The sequence below is a fragment of the Mizuhopecten yessoensis genome, unplaced genomic scaffold (genome assembly GCF_002113885.1).
Source record: "Mizuhopecten yessoensis strain PY_sf001 unplaced genomic scaffold, ASM211388v2 scaffold5841, whole genome shotgun sequence".
Taxonomy (NCBI): Eukaryota; Metazoa; Mollusca; class Bivalvia; order Pectinida; family Pectinidae; genus Mizuhopecten; species Mizuhopecten yessoensis.
This window is the reverse complement of record NW_018406250.1, coordinates 40,985-52,909: the sequence shown is the minus strand read 5'-3', so window position 1 is coordinate 52,909 and position 11,925 is coordinate 40,985.

The window sequence follows — 11,925 nt, the reverse complement described above, 5'->3', positions numbered from 1 at the left end:
CACAATGTATTTAATTCCAAATACAGACATGAATCTGACACGAGTATGGATTTACAGCATCATGATTGGGACATCAGGCCTTCCCAGCTTGATGGACCAATTTATTGGGACGTCAGGCCTGCGGTTGGCTTGATGGACCAATGGACCGCCATGTGTGCTGTACTGCTCTGTAAATCTTGTGAAGGACGATTGTTTGTGTCTGGACTTGAATACTTTGGGAAAGAATGGACAGAACTAGTTGGGACATGACTAAATCTTCTTGATGTTTCATCTATCTTCTTTGCTGGGAAGTCTGTCTATTGTCGAGATGACACAAGTTTGAAGTATCTTGACCTCTCCCTGGTCGAGGACCTTAGTATTAAAAGTCATGTTTTTTCTTTCCAGATAGCTACTGACAGCTTCATCTCAATTACCTATCTCCTAATAGATGCCATGACCCCAGTGAGAGTTTTGTCACAATTTGCTCAGGCTGAAAATGTGGATGTTGCTGTAGTGATGGTAATGAAATTTTAAAAAGGTTGTTAAGTTCTATAATTATGCAGATCTCATTTACTATAAAACAGTATTAATAAGCCATTCAGTGATACTTGTACCATTAAATGTTAAAGAAGTGTAATAATATAATTCAAACATGAGCCTAAGTTTCTTTAAGTACCTTCTCTATGCTGTGTTATATTGAAAGATTTAAAAATTATGGACTTGGTGATCTTCATGACATTGCAACTTTTTCTCTGCATGTAAAGACTGACCTCTGTATGAAGGACATAGAGGCAGTTAAAGGATGCAACACTCCCTACCTGACAGAACTGAAGGATGACCTACAGCATTCCAGATTTTTGGAACATGAAATCACATCTAGTGACTTTAACCCGAAGAGGCTGAAAATTTGCTGTACTCTGATCATCACATTTTTATTCATTCAAGGTATGTTAAATTTCTTTATACATAATTGGACTCTAATTTGATATAATTCAGGTAAAGGCATAGTTTAATTAACTCTCAATTAAGTAAATCTGCATAAGTTAAGAACTATTCTAGCCTAAGTTGAATCAGGAAATCTAGTACCATTTCTTAATCTGAATTTGATTATTATATACAACAGGTTCCTGAAGATAGGACCTTGAGGAATGATGACACCCCACTAGGGCCATGAAGAATGAAGACCCCCACCAGGACCTCAAGGAATCTTGACAGCATTTAGTGTAATGTCTACGCGCCCTTTTTCCTTCCTGAATCACACTGAACTGGAGGAATTTGGGAATAAGGAAATCAGGTCTCTGAGTTTGATGGTAACCCACAGACTGTGAAATGGAATGAAAATAGCGAGGCAAAGCTGGAATGAGCAACAGCTCAAAAGCTCTCATTGACAAGACTCGAGAAGAATTGTCGCTGGCCAAAAAATTTGTTTAAGACTGAGCATTATCCCCAAGATTCCACTTGGAAATTGTGGAGTCTACTTGCCAATTACCACAAGAAGGAGTTCCCAAATCTCTTTGTGCTAGGGAGGCTAGCTATCACTACTAGCATCCAAACTGCAGACTGTGAAAGGAAATTTTCTGTGCAGTATCCCACCTGACTGCCTTAAGGAAACAGAAAGAAGTGATGTTGATCAAAACTGAAGGATATGATAGGGCTTCATTTGACTTTGAGGAAGCCCTGCAAGCCTGGGAAAATGTGAAGGAGAGGAGAATCTATGAACTGAATCAAAGAACTGAAAGTGATAAAAAGCTGAACCTATTGAAACAATCATTTATATCCTTATATCAGCTTTAAAAAACATATTTTCAATATACAAAACTGTGTCTTAGGATGCTAATCACATGTGATGCTTAGGATGCTGCTTCTGACCTACATTTCTGCTTCAGTGACCAAGTTAAGATTTGTTAAGGTCAGTGACAAAAGTTGCATTGCTTATGTATCATAAATGATACTTATCACATGTGATGCTAGTATGTACTGTAGTAATCCAGCCATATCACCATTGGCGGTTTCTTGTTTCTTGTTGCTTTTCTTTTCTTGAATTTCTGTCTGTTTTATTTTGGGTTGCTCACTCATTTAGTTAAGTTGTAATATTAAAGTCTTGTGTTTATCTTAACATAGTCTTTAAGCTCCATCAGGTTCACCAATATTGTGCCTGCCGGGGAACACCCCATAAGTTGTGCATGTAATTCTGGGGAATTATACTCCCAGTTAATTATATGTCAATGTTTTTTGCTTACCTATGTTCTACATAATCGCATACTTCATAAATGTCTTGTGTATTTTTGTAGTGTATTTATCGCATTGTAGAGTTGAAAAGTCAGATAATTAGAGTGAGCAGCCCCTATGATTGCCAAAACTTACTGTAAACTAGGAACAAGTTACAGGAGCATTTTCTTTGATAAATAAATTTGATTTTGTTTGTCTATGCTGTTGTGTCATATATAAAAACTTGATGAAATTGGTTCTAAAATGTATGATATTTTCCTTTTTTAGTTCATTTTCCACACTAGAATAGAACAGTTATAAAATTAACAACATGCTGAGGGTATTATCGTCCAAGGTTATAATAACCTTTTTTAACAATATGAATTCTTGACTGATCTTTATCAAATTTAATGTGTTGAATTTCAAGTTGTGCCTGCTTCATTTTGAGACTGATCAGAAAAGCAAAAAAGGTCGACAGGCAGCCATCTTGGATTTCAACAGTTCCAGATTGTTATCAGTGTTTCCAAATAAGTACATTAAGTAGACAGATCTTTCTCAATATTTTTGTTTCCTTTGTTTACCACAAAGAGCCAAGTGATTGTTTATGCTGTGGTGCAACAGCTGTCGTCACTTTTCCTTTGAACAACTTCATTTAAAGAACCAAAAGTCCTGGTGTCATGATATTAGGTTGGTAGCTTCCTTTTCAAGGTCACAAGGGTCAAATATGTCAAAAGTAGCTGAAGAATTGAGGAATCATGAATGGAAAAGCCAGGGGCCATATTCATGAAACTGTTCTCATGTTCAAGCATGGATGTTGTGTTAAAATCAACTTTTTTGTAACTCGCTTAAATCATGTGAAACTGTAAACATTGAAAACAGTAGTCTCTCCAAAAATGTCATTGAGTCATTGAGTCATTGACAAGATAAATTTATCAATTTATAACCAAAACAAGAAATTAGGCTCGAGCATAAAATCCATGCTTTAGCATGGGAGCGGTTTCACGAATACATGCCCTGGAGTCCTTTATTTAGCTGCTACTCACAGAAAAAGCTATTTCACACATAAATCTAAAAGAAATTTTAAGTAAGCTAGACTCTGAGATGTTGCAGAGAAGCTTGGAAATGGAAAACAGCTAGGCTCCGAAGAATCAAGAGAAGTCACTAGACTGAAGGAACTCTATAGAATTGACTAGGCTCTGAAGGAACTCTAGAGAAGTGGCTAGACCCTGAAGGAACTCTAGAGAAGCGACTAGGCTCTGAAGGAACTCTAAAAGGCTCTGAAGGAACTCTAGAGAAGTGACTAGACTATGAAGGAACTGTAGAGAAGCGACTAGGCTCTGAAGGAATTCTAAAGGCTCTGAAGGAACTCTAGAGAAGTGACTAGACTATGAAGGAATTCTAGAGAAGCGACTAGGCTCTGAAGGAATTCTAGAGAAGTGACTAGACTCTAAAGGAACTCTAGAGAAGCGACTAGGCTCTGAAGGAACTCTAAGAGAAGCGACTAGGCTCAGAAGGAACTCTAGAGAAGCGACTAGGCTCAGAAGGATCTTTAAAAGGCTCTGAAGGAACTCTAGAAAAGCAACTAGACTCTGAAGGAATACTAGAGAAGTGACTAGGCTATGAAGGAACTCTAAAGGCTCTGAAGGAACTTTAGAGAAGCGACTAGGATCTGAAGGAATTCTAGAGAAGTGACTAGACTCTAAAGGAACTCTAGAGAAGCGACTAGGCTCTGAAGGAACTCTAGAGAAGTGACTAGGCTCTGAAGGAACTCTAGAGAAGCGACTAGGCTCTGAAGGAACTCTAGAGAAGTGACTAGGCTCTGAAGGAACTCTAAAAGGAGTTGAAGGAACTTTAGAGAAGCGACTAGGCTCTGAAAGAATTCTAGAGAAGTGACTAGGCTCTGAAGGAACTCTAAAAGGGGTTGAAGGAACTTTAGAGAAGCGACTAGGCTCTGAAAGAATTCTAGAGAAGTGACTAGGCTCTGAAGGAATTCTAGAGAAGTGACTAGGCTCTGAAGGAATTCTAGAGAAGTGACTAGGCTCTGAAGGAACTCTAGAGAAGCGACTAGGCTCTGAAGGAACTCTAAGAGAAGCGACTAGGCGCTGAAGGATCTCTTAAAGGCTTGGAAGGAACTCTAGAGAAGTGACTAGACTCTAAAGGAACTCTAGAGAAGCAACTAGGCTCTGAAGGAACTGTAGAGAAGCGACTAGACTCTGAAGGAACTCTAGAGAAGCGACTAGGCTCTGAAGGAACTCTTAAAGGTGTTGAAGGAACTTTAGAGAAGCGACTAGGCTCTGAAAGAATTCTAGAGAAGTGACTAGGCTCTGAAGAAACTCTTAAAGGCTCTGAAGGAACTCTAGAGAAGCGACTAGGCTATGAAGGTTCTCTAAAAGGCTCTGAAGGAACTCTAGAGAAGTAACTAGGCTCCGAGAATTCTCTAAAAGGCTCTGAAGGAACTCTAGAGAATTGACTAGGCTTTGAAGGAATTCTAGAGAAGTGACTAGACTCTAAAGGAACTGTAGAGAAGCGACTAGGCTCTGAAGGAACTCTAGAGAAGCGACTAGGCTCAGAAGGATCTTTAAAAGGCTCTGAAGGAACTCTTGAAAAGCAACTAGACTCTGAAGGAATACTAGAGAAGTGACTAGGCTATGAAGGAACTCTAAAAGGCTCTGAAGGAACTTTAGAGAAGCGACTAGGCTCTGAAAGAATTCTAGCGAAGTGACTAGGCTCTGAAGGAACTCTAAAAGGCTCTGAAGGATCTCTAGAGAAGCGACTAGGCTCTGAAGGAATTCTAAAAAAGTGACTAGGCTCTGAAGGAACTCTAGAGAAGCGACTAGGCTTAGAAGGATCTTTAAAAGGCTCTGAAGGAACTCTTGAAAAGCAACTATACTCTGAAGGAATACTAGAGAAGTGACTAGGCTATGAAGGAACTCTAAAAGGATCTGAAGGAACTTTAGAGAAGCGACTAGGCTCTGAAAGAATTCTAGAGAAGTGACTAGGCTCTGAAGGAACTCTAGAGAAGCGACTAGGCTTAGAAGGATCTTTAAAAGGCTCTGAAGGAACTCTTGAAAAGCAACTATACTCTGAAGGAATACTAGAGAAGTGACTAGGCTCTGAAGGAACTCTAGAGAAGCGACTAGGCTCTGAAGGATCTCTAAAAGGCTCTGAAGGAACTCTAGAGAAGCGACTAGGCTCTGAAGGAACTCTAAAGGCTCTGAAAGAACTCTAGAGAAGCGACTAGGCTCTGAAAGAATTCTAGAGAAGTGACTAGGCTCTGAAGGAACTCTTAAAGGCTCGGAAGGAACTCTAGAGAAGCGACTAGGCTCTGAAGGAATTCTGGAGAAGTGACTAGACTCTAAAGGAACTCTAGAGAAGCGACTATGCTCTGAAGGAACTCTAAAAGGCTCTGAAGGAATTCTAGAGAAGTGACTAGGCTCTGCAGGAACTCTAGAGAAGCAACTAGGCTCTGAAGGAACTGTAGAGAAGCGACTAGGCTCTGAAGGAACTCTAGAGAAGCGACTAGGCACTGAAGAATCTCTTAAAGGCTTTGAAGGAACTCTAGAGAAGTGACTAGACTCTAAAGGAACTCTAGAGAAGCGACTATGCTCTGAAGGAACTCTAAAAGGCTCTGAAGGAACTCTAGAGGAAGGAACTCTAGAGAAGTGACTAGACTCTAAAGGAACTCTAGAGAAGCAACTAGGCTCTGAAGGAACTGTAGAGAAGCGAATAGGCTCTGAAGGAACTCTAAAAGGCTCTGAAGGAACTCTAGAGAAGCGACTAGGCTTAGAAGGATCTTTAAAAGGCTCTGAAGGAACTCTTGAAAAGCAACTATACTCTGAAGGAATACTAGAGAAGTGACTAGGCTCTGAAGGAACTCTAAAAGGCTCTGAAGGAACTCTAGAGAAGCGACTAGACTCTGAACGAACTTTAGAGAAGCGACTAGGCTCTGAAGGAACTCTAAAAGGTGTTGAAGGAACTTTAGAGAAGCGACTAGGCTCTGAAGGAAATCTGGAGAAGTGACTAGACTCTAAAGGAACTCTAGAGAAGCGACTAGGCTCTGAAGGAATTCTAAAAAAGTGACTAGGCTCTGAAGGAACTCTAGAGAAGCACCTAGGCTCTGAAGGAACTGTAGAGAAGCGACTAGGCTCTGAAGGAACTCTAGAGAAGCAACTAGGCTCTGAAGGAACTGTAGAGAAGCGAATAGGCTCTGAAGGAACTCTAAAAGGCTCTGAAGGATCTCTAGAGAAGCGACTAGGCTCTGAAGGAATTCTGGAGAAGTGACTAGGCTCTGCAGGAACTCTAGAGAAGCAACTAGGCTCTGAAGGAACTGTAGAGAAGCGAATAGGCTCTGAAGGAACTCTAAAAGGCTCTGAAGGAATTCTAGAGAAGTGACTAGGCTCTGAAGGAACTCTTAAAGGCTCTGAAGGAACTCTGGAGAAGCGACTAGGCTCTGAAGGATCTCTAAAAGGCTCTGAAGGAACTCTAGAGAAGTGACTAGACTCTAAAGGAACTCTAGAGAAGCGACTATGCTCTGAAGGAACTCTAAAAGGCTCTGAAGGAATTCTAGAGAAGTGACTAGGCTCTGCAGGAACTCTAGAGAAGCAACTAGGCTCTGAAGGAACTGTAGAGAAGCGACTAGGCTCTGAAGGAACTCTAAAAGGCGTTGAAGGAACTTTAGAGAAGCGACTAGGCTCTGAAAGAATTCTAGAGAAGTGACTAGGCTCTGAAGGAACTCTTAAAGGCTCGGAAGGAACTCTAGAGAAGCGACTAGGCTCTGAAGGAATTCTAAAAAAGTGACTAGGCTCTGAAGGAACTCTAGAGAAGCACCTAGGCTCTGAAGGAACTGTAGAGAAGCGACTAGGCTCTGAAGGAACTCTAAAAGGCGTTGAAGGAACTTTAGAGAAGCGACTAGGCTCTGAAGGAAATCTGGAGAAGTGACTAGACTCTAAAGGAACTCTAGAGAAGCGACTAGGCTCTGAAGGAATTCTGGAGAAGTGACTAGACTCTAAAGGAACTCTAGAGAAGCGACTATGCTCTGAAGGAACTCTAAAAGGCTCTGAAGGAATTCTAGAGAAGTGACTAGTCTCTGAAGGAACTCTAGAGAAGTGACTAGACTCTAAAGGAACTCTAAGAGAAGTGACTAGACTCTGAAGGAACTCTAGAGAAGCGACTAGGCTCCGAAGGAACTCTTAAAGGCTCTGAAGGAATTCTAGAGAAGTGACTAGTCTCTGAAGGAACTCTAGAGAAGTGACTAGACTCTAAAGGAACTCTAGAGAAGCGACTAGGCTCTGAAGGAACTCTAAAAGGCTCTGAAGGATCTCTAGAGAAGCGACTAGGCTCTGAAGGAATTCTAGAGAAGCGACTAGGCTCCGAAGGAACTCTTAAAGGCTCTGAAGGAATTCTAGAGAAGTGACTAGGCTCTGAAGGAACTCTAGAGAAGCAACTAGGCTCTGAAGGAACTGTAGAGAAGCGACTAGGCTCTGAAGGAACTCTAAAGGCTCTGAAGGAACTCTAGAGAAGCGACTAGACTCTGAACGAACTTTAGAGAAGCGACTAGGCTCTGAAGGAACTCTAGAGAAGCGACTATAGGCTTTGAAGGATTTGGTAGGGGTGGGGGGTCTTAATAGTTTCAATTCTTTCAGAAAAAGGAAAAGGGGCACTTATAGGGGATGAATGCTTATTATGGCAAATGTGGTATTTTAGATATTTTAATATCTACAGATCAAACTTCTTATTTCTGGGAGATACTTAGGGGAAATATATGTTGGATATAAGTTAACAATATCATACACTATGCTGTAGATAATAAAATTATGGTTATGTTACTGATTATATATTTCCAAAAAGCATTTGACTTGATCTTCTCGACATTTATAGACAATGTAATAAATAATTTATCTTTGAGGAGGGTCTCAAGAAATCAGCAAAAAGCATTTCATGAGGGAGCTAATTCACTTATTAATCAGAAACTCATTGAAGGAAGCAATATCTCTGGACTTGATTAACTTAATACATGTACAGGGAGAGAACCCATAATATGGATGGGTAGACGCATATTCAATGAATATATTTATTTTCCCAAATAGAATTTGGATTAGGATAATACAAAGTTTACTCTATAAGGTATTGAATTAAATATGGATGTTGATACAAAATTGTAACGCTAATATCAAAAACGTTTGAAAAAGAATGATTATGGCCCCAATTGGAAGAGTTGACTGAAAATGATCCTCATAAAATCTTTTATGGAAGGACTAACATTGACATGGATAAGAAGACTATAAAACAACTAGTAAGTGGCATCTAACATCTAGGGATTTAGATGAATTCCTTTTTTTTTTAAAGTTTAATTATCAAATGTTAAACACCACACTCTTAGTCACACATACCCATTCTTACTAGGTATTGAGGCATCTTATTAAATGTTACACTAATAAAGAAAAGTTACATTTTGTAACTATTTATATTACTATTTTAATAATATGTTTAAAGTACAAAATTATTACAAAATAAAATAACATCACCAACACAAGGACTACAGAATGGATATATTTTATATACATTTTTTAATTTTTATATATATATAATTAATATTTAAATATTATAAATTTTAACATTAGTTTTTAAAACATCTGAAATCTTATATGATGTATTATTAAATTAAATATGATCAGCTTCCACCTTAGATAGAAGGGTTAACCACATGTTTAAGTTCAAGTTCTTTATTACTTTAAGTCGGTTGACTTATCAGTTAGAGCATATATACAAAACAATATGATACACATAAAACAACATACAATATGATACACACACACACCACTCTCTCTATTGTAAACCATACAATGGACCTCTCTATTGTATACAGTACAATATACCTCTCTATTGTATACAGTACAGTGTACCTCTCTCTATTGTATACAATACAATGGACCTCTCTCTCTATTGTATACAATATAATGGACCTCTCTCTCTATTGTATACCATACAATGTACCTCTATTGTATACAGTACAATGTACCTCTCTATTGTATACAGTACAGTGTACCTCTCTCTATTGTATACAATATAATGGACCTCTCTCTCTATTTTATACCATACAATGTACCTCTATTGTATACAGTACAATGTACCTCTCTCTCTCTCTCTCTCTCTCTTTTGTATACAGTACAATGTACCTCTCTCTCTCTCTATTGTATACAGTACACTGTACCTCTCTCTCTCTCTCTCTCTCTCTTTTGTATACAGTACAATGTACCTCTCTATTGTATACAGTACAATGTACCTCTCTCTATTGTATACCATACAATGTACCTCTCTATTGTAAACCTTCCAATATACCTCTCTATAATAAAACCGTACAATGGACCTCTCTATTGTAAACTGTACAATGTACCTCTCTCTCTCTATTGTTTACAGTACAATGAACCTCTCTCTATTGTATACAATACAATGGACCTCTCTATTGTATACAGTACAATGGACCTCTCTCTCTATTGTATACATTACAATGTCCCTCTCTATTGTAAACCGTACAACGTACCTCTCTAATGTATACCATACAATGTCCCTCTCTCTATTGTTTACAGTACAATGATCCTCTCTCTATTGTATAACATACAATGTACCTCTCTCTCTCTATTGTCTACAGTACAATGAACCTTTATCTATTGTATACAATACAATGGCCCTCTCTATTGTAAACCGTACAACGTACCTCTCTAATGTATACCATACAATGTCCCTCTCTATTGTAAACCGTACAATGTTCCTCTCTATTGTAAACCGTACAATGTACCTCTCTCTATTGTATACCATACAATGTACCTCTCTCTATTGTATACAGTACAATGTACCTCTCTCTATTGTTTACCGTACAATGTACCTCTCTATTGTATACATTACAATGTACCTTTCTCTATTGTATAAAGTACAATGTACCTCTCTCTATTGTATACAGTACAATGAACCTCTCTATTGTATACAGTACAATGGACCTCTCTATTGTAAACCGTACAATGTACCTCTATTGTATACAGTACAATGAACCTCTCTATTGTTTACCGTACAATGTACCTCTCTATTGTATACAGTACAATGGACCTCTCTATTGTATACAGTACAATGGACCTCTCTCTCTATTGTATACCATACAATGTACCTCTCTATTGTATACCGTACATTGTACCTTTCTCTCTATTGTATACAGTACTTTGTTTGTTTGTTTGTTTGTTTATGTTTAACGGCCCATAGACGGCTGTGGTCATTTAAGGCCATGGTGATTTATTTATTTATTTTACTTTTTTAACAAACATGTGAATAGCGAAGATAAAATCAGATAAAATGGTTCAGTTTAAAAGTATTCGCATTGTATGTGTTGATAATAAAAAATAATAAAAGGGGGTTAAAATAATAAAAGAGATAACGAATAGATGATATGGAATATGCGATATATATATAACGTCAAAAATGATAAGGTTGGTTAAAAGACATCAGAGTCTATAAAATAGACCGATGTCTTTCAAATAGTTAAATAATGCCTTCGAATCCACGGAACTGAAAAGTGTTTTCATATCCGGGACTCGGAAGTAGTTATCACGAATGTGTTTAAAATCGGAACATTCTATTAAAAAATGCTCCACTGTAAATGGAGTGTCACATGCGTGGCATGAAGGTATATCTTCTCGTTTTAAAAGGTACGAATGAGTAGGATATGTGTGCCCAGTGCGGAGCCGAGCGAGGACAACTTCCTCTCTACGATCTTTCCGACTGGGAATAGATGTTTTAAGTTTCGGTTGTATCTTAAAAAGTTTGTTGTTGGTCTCCAGAGACCAGCGTTTCTGCCATTCATTTTGAATGGCTGTACGAATAGTAGGTTTAAAATCTGTGTATGGTAGTTTGATATTTGTTTGTTCGAGATTCAATGCATTTTTTGCTTCCCTGTCAGCAAATTCGTTGCCTTTTATTCCGACATGGCTCGGAATCCATAGTAAAGTTATTTTAGACTTTTTTAATATACGAGATATTCGATGAGCAAGGTTTTGTACGATTGTGTTTTTAGGATCTCGTAACTGTAAACTCTGTAGGACAGATAGAGAGTCTGAACAAATAATTGCCTTTTTAATGCGGTGTTCATCGATATGGTCGAGGGCCAAACCAATGGCGCATGCTTCAGCAGAAAAGATGGAGGCGCCGTCTGGTAGTCGGACTGAAGTGCAAGTATTGGCAGTACAGCAGGCTGCTGCCACTTTCTCACCTTCTTTGGAGCCATCGGTGTAAAGTTGTGTATGAGAAGGGTAATTCGAAATGCATTCCCGAAAGGAGGATTTGTGTTCTTCGGGCATAACACTTGATTTCCCTCGCTCATGTAATGTAAAGTTAAAATCGGGGGTTTGAATGGTCCACGGAGGAACATCAGATATGTTAAATTCAGCTATGTCCGTCAATTTTATGTTGAGTTCTTGCAGGAAATTCAAAATTCGGATACCAAATGTTGGCAGAAGTTTTTGGTTTTGCGTAAATATGTTTTGGTATTTGGGGTTGAATACTTGGTTGAAAGCAGGATTTTTAGGGTTTGATTTTAATTGAGTTGCAAATTGTAATGAAAGTTTTATTCTTCTGTCATAAAGGGATGGTTCATTTGCTTCCACGTACAGGCTTTTTACAGGTGTTGTTCGAAAAGCTCCCAGGGCAAGACGTAGCCCTTGGTTATGGATTGGATCTAGCATCTGAAGGTACGAA